The sequence below is a fragment of the Anopheles coluzzii genome, chromosome 3 (genome assembly GCF_943734685.1).
Source record: "Anopheles coluzzii chromosome 3, AcolN3, whole genome shotgun sequence".
In the NCBI taxonomy this organism is placed as follows: domain Eukaryota; kingdom Metazoa; phylum Arthropoda; class Insecta; order Diptera; family Culicidae; genus Anopheles; species Anopheles coluzzii.
In genome coordinates this window covers 13,893,157-13,909,474 of record NC_064671.1, presented here as the reverse complement: position 1 = coordinate 13,909,474, position 16,318 = coordinate 13,893,157, and the positions used below count along the sequence as shown (strand labels likewise).

General features: G+C 41.1%; 2 protein-coding genes across 3 annotated transcripts in view; one reads left to right on the top strand and one right to left on the bottom strand.

Moving 5' to 3' along the window:
* Positions 1-9,979, bottom strand: part of LOC120956953 (synaptotagmin-5) — a 29,663-nt gene extending 19,684 nt beyond the window's left edge. Inside the window, exon 1 of the mRNA XM_040378802.2 lies at positions 9,237-9,979. The gene's annotated coding sequence lies outside the window, so the exon portion shown is untranslated. The remainder of the gene's footprint in view (positions 1-9,236) is intronic.
* A 3,858-nt stretch (positions 9,980-13,837) lies between these two features.
* The window catches only part of LOC120959301 (dual 3',5'-cyclic-AMP and -GMP phosphodiesterase 11-like), a 96,121-nt gene continuing 93,640 nt past the window's right edge, over positions 13,838-16,318 (top strand). The window contains exons 1-2 of one of the 2 annotated variants that reach the window (XM_040382598.2): positions 13,838-13,964; positions 15,782-16,036. The gene's annotated coding sequence lies outside the window, so the exon portion shown is untranslated. Of the gene's footprint in view, positions 13,965-15,719; positions 16,037-16,318 lie in introns of both variants that reach the window. The other variant, XM_040382597.2, reaches the window with a different exon arrangement.

Here is a 16,318-nt window from a genome sequence, read left to right as displayed (position 1 = left end):
TGTACAATTTAAAAGAAATGTACTATATGTGCTGCCTTATCCCTTAAAGTTATTATTTCCTGTTTCGAGATTACTTTCAATTCCAGTCCACATCCTCTGCCTTACGCCCAATCAGTGATGTTCAATCCCTGTTTATGTCCTAACGCCAGTCAGTGTCCTAGTTTCTCCCATTTTACTTCACGAGAGTCACGATACTATAGTGATCCTATTTTTTTGTCTCAGCGCTGGATTTCTCTTTTCTGCCATTGTCCTTTTTACCATTGTCACTGATCCCTATATTATTGCTGTATGGCGATTATCCTCTAATGATTGTTTTCAGTGTTGAACTCTTTAGTTACCTAGTTACCTTTGTTGCTGTGAAAAATAGTACAGTAGTAGTAGTAGTAGTAATAATAGTAGTAGTAGTAAATCTTACACTAGTACTAGGGGTAGAAGTTTAGGAAATATGACTTTTAGGTTATATTTACTTCAAATTATTGGAGAAAATTTTATTTAAATTTAATGAAAAAAATCAAAGATTCTTGTAATGTTATATAGACAACATGGTTTATCTGTTGAGGAATGATATACAATAAAAGTATTACAGGTAACATAAGAGAACAAATCAACTGAAAAAAATAGCTTTGCCAACAACAATGAGTTCAATAATGTGGCGCATAACGAGTTTAATCCGTTCCAGTGACTCACTCGATATGCGAAAAACTCTTAATAAGAGATACTCGTTCTGAGGGATTACCCAGTATTACATAACAACCCCAAATGTCTCTTTCTAATTGAATTATTTTTGTTATTTTGTATCTTTCAACATACTGAAAATTAAAAAAAATATATTAATATAACCAAACCACCATTCGAGTTGGATCTGTCTTGCTCTATTCCAATTATGTATCTCAGCAAAGAAAGCAAATAATGACGTAAATACTGTAAATATTGTCCACCTAATTTATTGTAACCTTAGTTGTAAAAACGTCAATATATTGCTCGCTCATTAGAAATTTTAACAGCATTTTAACACATGACATAGCAAATTTAACACGACTTTTATCGCCTAAATACAGAGATGATGTTTCTCTTGTTCAATTCCTATTATACTCACTCAATGGAACAATACCAAATGGAATGGAAGCTCAAATTACATCTTCAAAACAGTCTGTCTACTACAATAAAAGCAGCGTATTGAAATAAAAGAGAAGCGCTGAAATCGGCTTTCGCCTTTCTGCTGCTCATTAAATGCGCATATTCATCAATTCACGTTCCCATACGAGTCAAATGATATTTTAATCCATATGTGCCATACAAAAAGGAACGAATCCGTTCCGAAGGATCATTCATCCTATTTTCCGTACCGTTTCCTCTACAATACATAATCCGACTCACATCGCTCGTTCACGATCAAAACTGTCATTAAACCCTCTTCTCCAATTTTGACATGGCTCACGCCTAAAACTTCAAACCCCAAAAACGTTTCCCTTTCCAATAGAATGGCCATAAACAACAGGCCGCCTCTTTTCTACTCAACCGGGCATCTCAATTAGCATTAAGCTTCGGTACTAATTGACAAAAGTTATTTTACGCCGCTGAATTGGGCCTGAATTTAAATGTGTCTCTTTGCAAGTGTCTCCAAACGGCTGATTCCAAATGTCAAGTCATACGCCCAACGACCCACGGCAGGATCATTTGTTTTGTCTCTGACGGGTAGATGAAAGCAGATCCAGAAGAGAGAACAAACACCTTCTTAGGGTGAAGTCAAACCGCTCAACTCCTTAGCACGACGCCCAGCCCGCTAGCTCATTTCGCAGGTGAGCACGATGGTTGAAGGTCCCGTTTTCCTTGTTGACGGTAAACTTCTCCCGCTGGCAGGGAAACCAAACGATAAAAAAACGAGCAAACGAACCACAAAATGAGGTCCCGCCTTCCCACGGGTAGGCTTGTGAAGCCATAATGTCTTTCGCCGCTACCATTACACAGATAAATCATTGACAAACAGCTTCCGCTGGGAGGCGCAATAAAGACGCGCGCGCTGTTGCTGCGTTCCCGGAAGAAAGAAGGAAAAACACAACGGGAAAACTCCTTTCCAGCAGGTTTCAGCGTACGGGGAAATAAATTAAATTTTACCTGTCTCGAGAAAGATCGTGGCATCTGGTGTTGGCTTGTTATGGGTGAGCGAAGGGTTTTTTTTTACGGGCAGGTTAAAAATGTAATCAATATCAATATCATATTTTTGGCATCTCAGGCTCTGCGGTGAAAGATGTCTCGCGGGCATTTACACGCACTTTGCCGGAAGCAGGCACTATAAAGTAATGATAAGCCAGGTGTTCATTAATTTTGTTGGTGAACAAATCGCATTTAATTAACAAAGAGATCAAATATCGTGATTTAGAGTGGAGGAGAAGATCCTTTGTCGAAAAGTTAGGTAAAAAATAAAATTTAAGTTTGAATATACTAATGTTTGGAATATAAATACATATTTTACTAAAAAGTATTATTATAATTATAGACAAATTTAATGTAGTTGAATTATATACAAAATTAAGCTTTTAAAAATATACGTAAATAAAGTAAAAATATAAGTAAGTACTGCTTCCCTTACACAATCCTAAAAAAAGCATAAAACATAGTAACACCATATCGTTACAATGTCGTGATAAGATACATCTAATATTTTACCATTTTCCAACACAACATAAACAGTTTAACAACTGTCACTAAAGTTTAAGTCGTGTTTCCCGGCAAAGCTCCGAAACCAAGGGCCAGCGTCGTTCGCTGAGCTACTGAAGACTAACTTTTTCCGTCTGCCAGCCAGCGAGTAAATAAAACAGGTCCCTCGAATGAAATTGGAGCAAGTTATATACTGCCTTCACGCCCTTACCGCTCCCTAAAACCTCCGTTTTCCCCTTCTCATCATTCGTTCACCATCTTATCCCTTCGTATCTGGAGTTTTGCTTGCTTTGCTTCCTATCTCCCTCCATTCGCCACTTTCACAATCGTGGCGCAATCGAAGGAAGGATAAAAAAATCTGATCAACTGCTCACTACTGCTCTCCTCCCGAAGGAAAAAGGCGGATGCTTCATGCGATGAATCTTAATGCCATTTCACAGAGCGAAAATAATACCCGACCGACGGACCGGGGTTGGAGTTCACATAAAATACACCCAAAATGGCCCAACGGGGACACTTCAGCCGATGTTTGAGGATGGGGCAAAACGAAAAAAAAGGGGACGGAACGGATGAGAACGGATGGTAAAAGGATTCCAACGAGCCGCTAACTGCTTACCGCAATCGGACAAAAGCACTCTTTTTTTGTCTTCTTTTCGCTTTCCGCATTGTGGGGGAATTGTTTGCTCGAAGAAAAACGCCTTTGTTCAGGGCTTTTTTTTCGATGGGCTACTGGGTTGTTAACGAACGCGGCTCAAAGTATTAACAAATGTTTCAATGATGAGGACCTCAGGATGTATGGAAAAGTAATGTGTGGGTTAGTGAAAATAGAGAAATTTGGGACAGTTGGATAACTGCAATAGCAAGCCCATAAGTAGCCTAGACAGACATAAACAGTCAACGATTGTTGCGTCAAATCAGACGAGAGAGTATGATTGTATGCTATTTGTTTAGCTACTAATACGACATTAATGGATTGAAGAGGGTCGAGCTTTAGACGACTCTGTGTGGCAATAAAACTGTTCTGCAGTCGAGTCAGGTCCACTTTTGAGTACTGAGCTATGAATGATTGAGTAGTCTATCAAAGGAAAGTTCGCGCTACTTACGATAAGATGCTTCCTTGCCATTCACGAAATCTGTCTGAAGCCAAACACTCCATAGAATGGCCCTCTTTATTACAAAACTTTCCCTTGCCAATATTTATCCACCGGCTTTGTCTACTCCAGCAATCAAGATGCTCTATGCAACAGCCATCGTGGCTTCTCGAATTAACTGACTGTGTTATGCAGAGTGTCTTTTCAAATTACCAATGAGAGTTGAAAAAAAGAAGACTTTTGCGAGGAACGTTCCGAAGCGGGTAATCGTCCTATGGAGAAAATTATTTGCTCCAAAAATTCCAGGAATCTGGTTTGATGAACGCTAGACCTCTTCTTGTAGTTGAGTTTCTTGAATGTTAAGTTCTTAGAACAATCTCATAATCCAAATGCCATACATTCAACTCAATTCAAAAATGTTCAACCAGTTTTGGTAACTGAATCGTATTCTATTCCCAAAAACATGCACCTCATGGAAGACAATTTTCGTTAAATTTTTAAGACCGAGATCAAAGTGGTGAAGCGACCCTGGCAATATATTGCAAACCAGCAACAGCATAGACATAGTATAAAAGCAAAAGATTTACATGTTCTGAGAATCCTGTTATAAAGTTTGTGGATGGAACTGTATCATATTTTGCTGTCCAAGTGTGCCGAGACCCTGTAAGCAGAAAAGCTAGAACAAGATGCTCACAGGATTCTTTGCCTTCGTATATGTGGAGAACTTTGCCGATCAGAATCGTGCAGCAAATCAAGCTCGAACTGGATGTTGTGGGCTGGTCATGTCATTGATATGACGCTGGACAACCTATCTCTGAACATAAATTTAGACCTTTTACTAGCACACAGAACGCATGCTAGACCCAAAGTGAAATGTTAAGACAGCGAGGACTCTGCCTCCCATCAAGACTAGGATAAAAAGGCGCGAAACCATGATCGATTTCTTTATCATGATCAGCATGTTTTCCAAGATCACGAGGTAACACCTAGTTAGTACGTTAGTATGCATTGAACGGCGCGCCTAAGATCTAATGTTAGACTGTACGTATCTTGCCACCTACCAGTCCGAACACAGTCCATTTCTCATTATGGTTAATGTAATTCTTGCGAAACCTATATAAGTCCAGCATGATTGCGTAGGTTGTAATGTCAAAGATGCTGTGGTAATGTCTAGCACACTATTTAACCAGGACAATGATTGATGTACTCATCAATGTACTGAAGGGCTCAATTTGTTTCTTGCTGCACAGCAATACTACCCTAGCAAAAAAACCCTTCCTTCTCGCTCTGTCAAGTTTGATGGTGTACCACGAGTAAAACGAGCAAGCCATATTGATTTTGTTCGTTTGGCATCGAAAGCGAAAAACACAGCTGCTGGACGTTGAAAGTGTTATTTGTAGAATTGCCTGGGGCACTTCCTAGAACGCCACGTTTTTACAGCCCCAAGCAAAGTTCAGATTTTGTCTGGGCTTTACTCAGAAAAATAATCTCAGAAATGAGATAGTAGCTTATTCTTTTTACCCCAACCATGAAATAAAGGGTGGCTATTGTATTACAAAAAAAAAGTTCCAATTATTAACACTTAGCGATGGTAATTTACAGAAACACAAATGAAACGTTACTCACTTTTCTAATGATTTTTCTATGAGAACATATGTACACTTACAGTGGAACGCTGTTTATCTGGGCTCTTCGGGACTTGCCGGGATACACGAATAACACGGATAATGAGTCAGGGTATATATTGTATCACAAATTCCAGTTTTTTTTTCGATTTCTAATATGTTTTGGTAAAACCTAGCCTGTTTTTAATAACTTCATGTTTTTCCAATGAGAATATTTGAAATGTGCCATGAATTATAGCGTTTTTGTAATGACAATGCGTTCTGATAACCTTTTTTTTTCAACTATCCTCCTCAGCACCCAATGTCACCTTTGCATTGAACTGTCATTTCTACACAGTTCGGATAAACGGACAGCCGGATAAAAGGTACCCGTATAAACGGCGCTCCACAGTACTTGCTTACCGTAACTGGTTGTCATATTGACATAGAGCAAAATATTCCTAGTAACTAATACTACTGACTAGTAAAAGCTAAAATAACTAGTTAATAGTAACTGGCTAGAGTAGCTAGTAAGTGTAACTAGTTATTAGAAGCTAATCATCAAACACGAATGAAATATTGTTATTGTATTTTATTGTATATTCACGAAGTAATTTACCGAGTGAAATGGTCTCATCACTTAATATTACCCTATAACTTAATTGAAGCTATAGATAGAACATAAACAACCGAACAATTACATGAGATAACGCACATAACAGTAAGCTTGGTTTAAATTGAGCCGTGTGCTGCCAGTCGAAACTATCACATTGAGCGTTGAATTCCAGAACCATGGCCAGAGTTGAAAAATGAATTAATAAATTAACTATTTACCTTTCACAAGATACAATAAATTAGTTATAAGTAACTGGTGGTTCGACGAAAATGATAAATCTAATCAGTAATAGTTTGCAACAAGATGTTTGCAATCAGCTACGAGCAACTAATTACAAAAATAGGTAGGTTAAATAACAGATCATCGGGACGATGTGTTGAAACTAACAGTGACTAGCTTACACTAACAAAGTAAGCAAAGTCGAATGAAGGATCCACAAAAGAATGATGAATTAGTGTATATATTATGTTGAAAAAATGTAATAAATTCATTATAAAATTTATCATTTTCGTATACTTTCGTAAAAAATAACCTCGCTCTTTACGTTATGACCCGACACTTCACGGAAGATGACTTCCCGCACACTCATTTGCGGGAGATGATTTACTGAACGTATCGGTTTTCATACATCTCGCCTTATCGTGCCCATTCCACGCCAGTAAGCGCCGTCTATCAAAATGCCGATCCACCAATTTGCTTATCATCCTAACATGGTACTCTCCATGTATGCTTTTACACACTGCTATCAGCCTACATACAACACGGCGGTGTTTCTTTCGAATGCAACGAAAAAAAAAAACGATACAAAACCACTCCAACAACAAACCTTTTTATTAAGCACCTCTCTGTATAAATTTCTCTCTCTCTTTCTCTAATAACGCGTGCCCCAATACGGTGGCCCTCCGTATGGTCGGCGGGGTAAAACATACCGACAAAAATGGATGCAAATGAAATGCAAATATTTTCCGCTTTGTGCTACGTGCTTCCATTGCCCGATAACAACGCAGCCTGGTGTGTATGTGTGTGTGTTTATATATTGTAAGCTATTGCCATAACCATACACCACAGCGATGGGTGTTGTATGGGGCAGGAAAATATTGTACCCGTGCCCGGCAGCACGAAACAAATGAAGTCAAAAGGTCAATATTGTGCTGGCTTGCTTCCTTTTCCTTCGGTTCTCTGTGTATGTGCGTTCCGCGATTACTTGCAGGGGATTATCGATGTTAAAGACGTATTGTATTGAGGCAAGCAAAAGCAGTGTACCACTTTGTGGCTGGGAGCTTTATATCAACCAGTTGAATAAATCCATTGATGTTGAATTGTCTTGCTTTGTTGCAAAAGTTTGGAAGCGGGAGAGGGTGGGGGGGGAGGAGGGACGTTTGCAACGCTAACTATAAAATTGAAACGGAACGGAAAGAGAAGTGAGCTTTCGAAGAGCTTTGTTGGTTCAGGTCAATGGTTCGTGGTAAACAAGGCACATTGAGTTTGGCCACTTTTTGGGTCGGTTAGTGTTAAGGAGATATGTTAGGAATCGCTCTTAATTGATTTAAGAAACTTTGTATGGCAGTATTCATGATATGCCGTTAGATATGCAAAGCCACTCTCAACATATTAGATTAAAGAAGGGAAAAGAACAGCCATCAAGGCAGCAAAGAGCACAAAACGAAGAAAAAAAATCATATGTATGACACAATAAATCTGTTGGGATTCAAAAAATTAGCAAATATTTAAGCAATACGGCTTCCACCTTGCCTTCCCATTCCTCTTAAATTAGCAAAATGTTTTTTTTTCATATTTAACTAATAAATAATGTGTGTAATCATAGAAGATCGTTATCAATAAGCAAAAAATTAGCTACTTTCTTCATAATCACATCACATCAGCGGTCGGCAAAGTTCGGCCCGCGGGCCAATTGCACCCCGCCGCAAGATTCAATCCGGCACGCGAACATATTTGCCCGATTTTGAAAGATAAGAAGAAACTATTCCTATTATAACGTTCGACATTTTATACCGACAAACTCTTCCAAATTTGATTAAAATAACATGGATTGACGGACTAATCAATATGGTCAAACTTGCGGACAATTTCTCCCGTATGTACCACTAGCAATGCTTCTGCATGATAGGAACGAATATAAAAAAAACCTGAATGTTGATTTTAAGAGTACAACGATTTTCAAGGAGCCTTGTTTTTTAAAGGAATCAGATATCAATTTGTCTAATATGGCACTACTTGTTCGTAAAGCATTATAATAGGTACTGAATGTTCGTGTGTCTCGATAATATTTCAGCCATTAAGGCTTTTACCTTAATTCCCCAGAAAATCCCCAATAATTTATTTAATTATAAATTTATTGCAGCATGGGAGAAGGTGTTCATCAAGAAGCGATATTACTCTTGCTCGTGTTGTTTGGCACTTTTAATCATTTTTGTAATTTTTTTATCGATAACGACGATTTTAGGTCAATTGAACAGTGTATTGAAGTACAAGTATAAAAAGTATAAACTTGAAGTATAAGCAAAATAATAGATAATGTGTGTTTTAAGTTCAATATGTTGTATTATCGATAAAAAAGCAATCAAAAAGAAAGGTTCCAACGCGGTTCATGTACATTCGACAGTGGCTGAACATAGTTCCACCAACACATACGAGCCGTAACAAAATTATATTTAAACTTTACGAATTAAACCAATTCAACCATAAAACCCTTCCTATGCCTACAGGTTTTAGGAAAAGAAGGAATGCAACGTCTTTCCTCTCAACAAGGTCAACGCTATCTAACCTTCTTCCCATGTTACCTTTCCCCATAAGCCCCACTTGTAACTTTTCTCATTAGATGAGCTTCATTTCAATATCACACACAAGGCTATACGCTCACACACGCATAAATCACAATGGATGGCGTGGAAAAGCGGGAAGTGTCTCGTAGCAACAACAACAAGCGCTAGCGCAATCTTTCATTACGACTAACAACCTTCACACACTCTAATTGGACCCGTCCAGCAAACTTCCTCGTGCCGCAAGCGGTAAGGCAAACCCCATCCGTAAGCCGTCCTGGGAGCGTGCCAATGAATGTTTGCTACCACCACCAGGTTGGTACGGAAAAGGGAAGGATGGGACAGTGAAGACCTCTCCTTTGCTTTGTCATCGTTTGTGTTGTCTTTTTTCTCTTCGCCCCTCAACAAGTGGCCCATACCCGGCGGGTAAGTGGCAAGTGGTGTCCATACCGTGTCCGTATGGATGGTGCAGGTCTCGTTCGCTTACCTCTTGGCTGGGGGTTTGTCCGGGGTTTGCCGCGTGATGGTAATACGGTCTGACACTAATGCTATCGTATGATTCACACATCACTCACATGCTCGACGGGGCTTGAATGATTTCAACGGTATTAGCGCAGCGTAATGCTCCTCCTCGGCAACTTGGCAGCACGATCACTTTCCGCTAAATGTGGACGCTCTTTTTTTTTCGCCACACGAATACAAGGAATCAGCCACTACACATCGCTACAAATTTTCGCACCTGTACACTTTGTTTCACTGCAGATGAGCGGAAAAGTGGCAATGTATTACCATTTCCGGAATTAATTCCATCCGACGTGCGGCAGCATCACCACCAGGCGTCAACAACGCCACCATTACCACGAACAATGGGGAGCCACCATTTGTTATCGCTTTCCCCCCCCCCCCCCGAAACGCACTTGCGGAGCCCCTTAACCTGGCGGAGTGTTGTAAGTTCAACCTGCAGCTTGAGTTTTGTTCTGGCGGTGGCCAAAAATCGATATCTTGCTCCTTAGCTCGCAGCGCACACCTTTTTTTTTTTGCTGGCACGCTCTACAGATGATTACAGGTGGCCGATAGCGCGAGGATGGTTCTTCGCAGTCGTGTTCGGCCAGCACGGCCCGAACATCAGCACGCTACTGATAGTGCTCCGATGGTTTTTGCACGCCCCGTATCATGTCGCTTTTTTGCGATGAAATGCAACTTCCCCAGCTGGAAGGCTGGAAAGGTGAGAGCCCACTCACCCAGTAACTCACACGTGCCCTACACTCAGCGTATGAAATCAACAGCGACTAGGCGCCTCCACTATGAGTGCCGGTAGCTCACGCTTAGTACTCAACGACCAGCGGCACCTCCACCGTACGTACTAACGGATTATTTTTAATTTTCAAAATAAAAGCGCTCATCCCTACGTACACATGTGTCACGCGAGTGAGGATCGGGACAGGCGATTGCCTTGATCAATAATTTATTTCCGTGCCCTTTTACGAGTCCCGGCGGAATTCGGGTGAGCAGTTCGTGCAAGCAACGGCGCGGCACGGCGCGCGCCAATCGCAAATAATAGGCGAATGGTGCACTGTTTGCACACGGCTCGGCAGGAAATGAATTAATGTCGCTTGGCCCTTCTCTAACTGCGGGGCCGTTGTGTTGTCCACCATGTGTACGACAAATCTCGGGAGCGGAATGTTTACAGATGTTTTTGAAGCGAAAGTTTTCGACCTTCGCTTATCGGTGAGAGTAGAAACATTCAACATGATGAATGTTCACTCAACCTTGAATGGAAGGAAGCGATGGAAGCGAACAGAGTGATAACTTTTATGACTCATTTAAAGTTTTTTTTTGAATGGGGAGATAATGGTTAAAAGCTTGTGTGTATTTTTATTACTGAAATTTGCATCAATGGTCGAAATTAGTCGTTGTTAAGCATGTCTTGCGTCACAATGAGGAACATATCTTCTTTATTTTCTTTTTCATTTTGTTTTTTTTTTTAAACGATCATATGGTATTGATAACTAGTGATATATTAGGTTAAAAATAATTTTTAATGTTGACATATTGCTAGTAATGCTTTTATTGGATTATTAAATACAACGAAACTTCAATAATAGAGATTCCTATAAAAACAAATGTTAGATACGGTAGAATATGGTCAAGCCCTTGCTCCTTTGAGTTGGACAAATCTGGTTTACAGGCTACTTACTTACTTACTTATTCGGCGCTACAAACAGTTTTCGATCTTGGCCCCAAGAGTGTCTGAAACTGCTCATGGTCTCGCCCCTTCGTCTTTCTGTCCAACACTATCCCGGCCTTAATAGCGCACGCCTTCACGCCATCTTGCTACCTTAATTTGGGCCTATCACACCTCCTCTGTCCTTGATACCGGGCCATGTTACCGACAACGGAGCCTGACAATGAGGTCGCCGTACATTTCGTATAGCTCGTCGTTATAATGACTCCTCCATAGTCCTTCCACACATACGGGTCCAAGGATCCTTTTGAGCATCTTCCTCTCGAACGCGGCTAAGAGGGTTTCGTCAGATTTGGACAGTGTCCATGTCTCAGAGGCGTATGCTTCGTCCGTCGCGACAGGTTCTTTGAGGTGAACTGATTTTTCAGACTGTAGAATTACCAGTTGGCAGTCAGCATCCTTGCGCGCAACTCTGCTTCCACGCCTATTGTCGTTGCTGACCTTTAACCCAAAATAGATGAATTCTGGGACGACTTCAAAAGTGCGTTCACCTATCTGTACGTCACGCCTATGTAGGTTTAGATTAGTTATTGGTAGGGCCGCTGATTTTGCGACCATAAGTTTGGTCTTAGCCTCGTTTATCTGCAATCCGAGGTTCTCTGTCACCTGCTTGATTCTTTGGTAGGCTTCTGATACATAGAAGAGACGCAGACCAATGATGCCTTTGTCATCAGTATCTCTAGTTTACATAGACTATTAAAATCTGTGTGTATTTTTCGGAGCATCTTGAAATTCCCAAAAATTTACCCGATTGTGAAGGAAGGCATATACATTATCCAATTAGTTCACAAATTGATGATCTATCTTCTTGTAAAGGGATATGTTATCGGTCGAGACAAGCTTTGTTTTATCAGGATCAGACGCGTCTACCATCTGACTGACTAGTTGGCTCTCCCTAAACGTAGAACTTCAAATAAAAAACCAAACAATAATATATACCAATACAGATTTATATCAGTCGAAAATTTTGGCAAAAGCTAATCGTTAAAGTTTAAAGTTTGTTAACGCTACATTTAAGTTGCTATTTACTGAAAGCATGCGTCAAATTTTGAACAGATATAAGCTGTATAACACATAAAAATTAGGTTTAGAGACAATGTGAAAAATATTGGTAACTTGGAACAAAAGTTTAGTAGCAAATGCATTGTTTGATGAATAAAGTTGAAGATGAAAAAAAACCGCTACTGGGCCGATCTTGGGGTACAGTCGTTGATTTCTACGACCCAACAATATGCCTAATCGAAGGAGATAAGGACTATCGTGCTATAAGTCCGTCAATAAGTCATTGATTGCCCAGTTGGTTGGTGTGTTGCATGCATAGAACGACTGAGGTTATCGTGCTAAATAATAGTAATAATAATCATAATAATAAAAATAAAATTTTAAAATTCTTCTCAAACAACACCTACTACACACCGTAAAAGGTAAAAAGGTTTAAGATAAAACAACTTTATTAAAATAACATTTTTAATGTTCAACATGAATAAATAAATAAATCATTCATTTTCAAATCCACAGTTTCTACTTCGATTTACATGACAGATTTTGAAACGCCATGGACGTTTGAATTCAAATTCAAGTTATTAAAATTGTATGAGCTTTCTGTCAAAAGCTTTTCCTGTAAGCTTTTTAATCAATATTGACGCCGAGCTATGAAGCTTTCTGTTCTAGGGTGCAACAGGTTAACTTTGTGTGCAACATATGGTAAGAATGCAACAGGAGGCTAGGCCCTCGATTATCGCGGACACTTCATTCTGCTGTATGGGATTATGGATTTTATGGGTTTTGACGATTTCTAAGATTTTCTTTTAATAAACTTGTTTGTGTATCATTTGAAAGCGTGTACATTGAATAATCATAAATCAATGCATGAAACTAATCTCTTCTTCTTCTAATTCTGCAAGCATTTTACCAAAACTGAATTTACTGCTCTATTTTGAACCGTTGTGCATGCTGTATTTAAAATGCCTTCCTACACAGAACCAAACGAAGCGTACTGTTTGCATCAATGTATGTGCAAGTGCACTCAAAAACACTACTCGAACAGAGAGCATCGCGTAACGTTTGCTGTTAAGAGCTACCTCTTCTAATGTTGAAGTACCGAAACGAGATTTAATCCAATCCTCAGCCTCAGCACAGAGTCGTCTTCGGTAGCTTGCGCCCTCCCGTGTGGAAAGGTGAAAATAAGTGTGCGGTTGTATATTCAGTTTTCAATTTTATTCAGTTCAATTTTATAGTTCAGTTCAATTTTATTTTTGAAATAATATGACTTGCAAATTTTTGCAGCATTTCGAGAGTAACTTTTATTAAACTGCGCCGTATGAACAATTTATTCAAAATACAAAAAAATAATGTAAACATTACGACAAAAAGAGCACAACATCGTTGCAACATCTACGAAGCAACATGCGCCGTTTCTTCCAGGGGTGAGAAACTAAGGTCGTTTGCAAAAGTAGATTTAAATTATTTGTATTTCCTTTAACTTTATAGTTTTAATCTTATCAACTTTTATAAGTTGTTTTTTTTTATAATCTTATAAGAAACTTACATAATTCAAAAAGGTATTAAAATTATATCGTTCTTTTTTGAAACTGTATTCTAGTTAGCATTTGAGTCTTTTGGTTTTAAACAACATGTTTAATAGTAAAAAAATCTCCATCAACTAATTAGACTAACTAGAATCTTAATTAGATAGATGTCGTTGTGGATTTTTAACAATCAAATTTAATAACTTTTACTACCATGAAACTCTCCCTCACTATAGATTAGTTGCCCACCACTGACATCACTGTGCGTCGCATCCGTTACGGTTGCCGCAACAGTTCGGTTTGGCCTACCGGAACCGCCAGAAATCACACGACAGTGAGCTCGAACGGACGTACAGAAGAAGTGTGCAAGCACGAGCGCGCGCGCGAACGCCACAACGCCCTCTCAACGCCGAACGGGAACGACCGAGCAAAGCGGAAAACGGTAAAAACCACCCCCGAACCCCGCCCCCCAAAACCGAGTTGGTTTGGCCCCGCGGTGCACCAAAAACCTCACCCCCGTCACCCGCCGATGGGTGGCGAATGTGCTTGCCGGAGGAGCGTTACTGCATCCTCAGTGTTGTTATCTGTGTGTGCGCGATTGTGTGCTATAATGTGTGTTCGAGTGTTGGTTCGAGTCTAGTTGCCTTTTTGCTTTTTGTTTTAAATCACGTCTGATAGGGAATTGTAGTATCTCGGTGAAGTGATTGCGTTCGACCAATACGCAGAGAGTAAGAGAGCAAGAGGTGCAAGGGTCCGGAGGGCAGAATGGGCAATATTATTGTTATTATTTTGATTGCATTTGCCGATCAAACGTGTGGGAAAAGGAGAGCGCGCGCGCACACAAACAAGAAGGGCAACCCACAGCTAGGGGGACGCGCGCACGTGCGATCGCGCGCTGTGGTGCAAATTGTATTGCACAAGTGCAATTTGCATTCACGGGGCCGAGAGAGGATCTCACCACCCGCTTGATCGCACACCACCGTTCCACCACGGAGCAGTTTCCCTGTTTTGTTGTGACCAAACTATTTCGACGCCCGTGACGCCCGATTTTTCGACTCAAACACCCTCCGAACGGAAGGACGGAGGTTTTAAAATTGTGTCAAAGGTCGCCCCCAAACCGATCGCCCATTCCCTCAAGCGAGCGGGCTGAACAAACGAATCGTGAGGCACAGCTTGAACAGGAAGAAAGAAAGGGGCTCAAAGTAGGCGCGTCCGCAACCCTCGCGTCTTTGTGTCTTGGTTCAGTTGCGTTTCTGCAGCAGCCTTCTCTCTCTCTCTCTCTCTCGCTCTTTTCTTCCCTTTACTTTCTTCTCGAAGCAAAACAAAAGCGTCCATTTTTCATCACCTACTGAGTGAATGGTTGAAACCGTCAAAGTCCAAAAACAAAACGTACGGCTACTGCAAGAAAACCGACCCCAGCAGCAGCCCTTTCCGGTCCACCTACAGTCGCACTATCGTCTTCGGTCGCGTTTCGTTTGTACATGAGTGTGTGTGTGTGTGTGTGTGTGTGTTTGAGGTCTTTATCTTAATTTGAATCTCTCTGTACGCCGAAGAGGCGGGGAGGCTGTCGAAACAAAAACGCTCTCAAAAACGGAAGCCACATTCCGCATTGACACGTTTGTGACAAGTGTTTGCAGTGTGTCCATGTGGACCAGCTGTCTTCCAACCCCCACTTTTTGGGAGGAGGGCAGTAGTGGTGAGCGTTTTTTGTAAATTTTCCGGCAAACCCTGTCACAGTATTGGTGAAGCGACGGTGACCGGTTCACACCGACCATAACAAGAGCGTGCGTGTGTGTGTGTGTGTGTGTGCCAAAGCATTTGTAAACACAGCCCGGTTGGCGGGGGGCGAAGCGTTTGTGTTTGAACAAAAGTTTGAAATGTTTCGTTGCCAAGGTACCACACACGGTCAAAGTAGGTTTCTTTTCTCCCCTTTTTTTTGGAGAGGGGAGAGTTTGGTAGCCATTGAGAAAGAACGCAGCACCGTGCGTACGTCATCCGGTACGGTTTTTCAGTTTGCTTTCGCGCATTAATCATCACACACTACTCTTTGCTATTATCATTATCGGCTGCCGAGTTGGGGTGACTCAGCGTTCCGCTAGGCCCGACCGAGGTCGTCAGCTTTCGTCGATCAGTAAGAGTTGTTGTGTTGTGTTACGGTCGCCTCCTGCTCATATGCTCTTGCTCGTGACGTTTGCAGATCGTGTTTAATGTAAGCGCAAGGTAACGGCTAGTCTATCAAATGCATCCCCCTCTTATCAGTGCACGTGTAAAGTGAACCCCTGATACCCTAAAAGTAAGTGAAAAGTCATCAGCAACGGTGGTTAGTGCGCGAGTGGTACGTGTGTGACATAAAGATTCGGCGCGCCGTTTTCCGAAGTGCTTCGCCGCCCGTTATATTGAGCACCCATAAATGATAACATAGCTACTGGTGGCAATACCAAAACCTAAAGCAGACGGTGTACTATCGACGCAAGCAGACCCAGAGTTCCGGCAGCCGACACCATCCCGCAAAAGGTAAGTCACACCTACACACACACATTAATGGCCGGCCAGATTTGTCGGCTGAAGCGCCGGAACGGCACATTTGGCGGCTCGCTCGCTCGACCGAAACCATTCAACACACCGCCAAACGTCCCGGAAACGCTCCATCCGACCGCCTCAATCGATTAACAGCTTTGCGTGAGTGTGTATGTGGTGTCATTTGGCAAAAAAAGAAAAAAAATGCTCGCAAATACTTTGTACTGTGTGGATTCTCCCATTTTGCACTCGTTCAAAAAGAAGAAAACCAAAACGGTT